This window comes from Haliaeetus leucocephalus, unplaced genomic scaffold (genome assembly GCF_000737465.1).
Source record: "Haliaeetus leucocephalus isolate CR32 unplaced genomic scaffold, Haliaeetus_leucocephalus-4.0 Scaffold239, whole genome shotgun sequence".
NCBI lineage: Eukaryota > Metazoa > Chordata > Aves > Accipitriformes > Accipitridae > Haliaeetus > Haliaeetus leucocephalus.
In genome coordinates this window covers 308,696-309,053 of record NW_010972675.1, presented here as the reverse complement: position 1 = coordinate 309,053, position 358 = coordinate 308,696, and the positions used below count along the sequence as shown (strand labels likewise).

The window sequence follows — 358 nt, the reverse complement described above, 5'->3', positions numbered from 1 at the left end:
CAGCAGGAACAGGGGTGGCCGCGGCGGGAGGGGGGTTGTTGTGCAGGAGCCGCCGATGCCGCTGTGAGATGGCATCATTCTGCGCGGCGGCGGCGGCGGAGCGCGGCGCGGAGGGGTGAGGAGCCGCCGCGGCGGCGAGGAGGAGAAAAAGAAGAAGAAGAAAAAGGTGGGAGGAAGGAGAAGGAGGAGGCGGCAGCAGCTGTGAGGCTGCGAGCCACGGTAAGCAAACAAAACAGGCTGTGCCGCAGCCGTCTCGCTTTGCGGTCTGGCCCGGCAGAGCCCGACCGGCCTGAGGAGAAAACCGCCTGCCGTTTTTCTCGCTGTTCTTCGCCGCCGTTCGGCCGTGGGGAAGGGGGGG

General features: G+C 67.6%; 1 protein-coding gene across 1 annotated transcript in view; it reads left to right on the top strand.

Annotated features, from left to right (window-relative positions):
- The first annotated feature begins 6 nt into the window (after positions 1-6).
- The window catches only part of WWP1 (WW domain containing E3 ubiquitin protein ligase 1), a 63,100-nt gene continuing 62,748 nt past the window's right edge, over positions 7-358 (top strand). The window contains exon 1 of the mRNA XM_010568143.1: positions 7-219. The gene's annotated coding sequence lies outside the window, so the exon portion shown is untranslated. The remainder of the gene's footprint in view (positions 220-358) is intronic.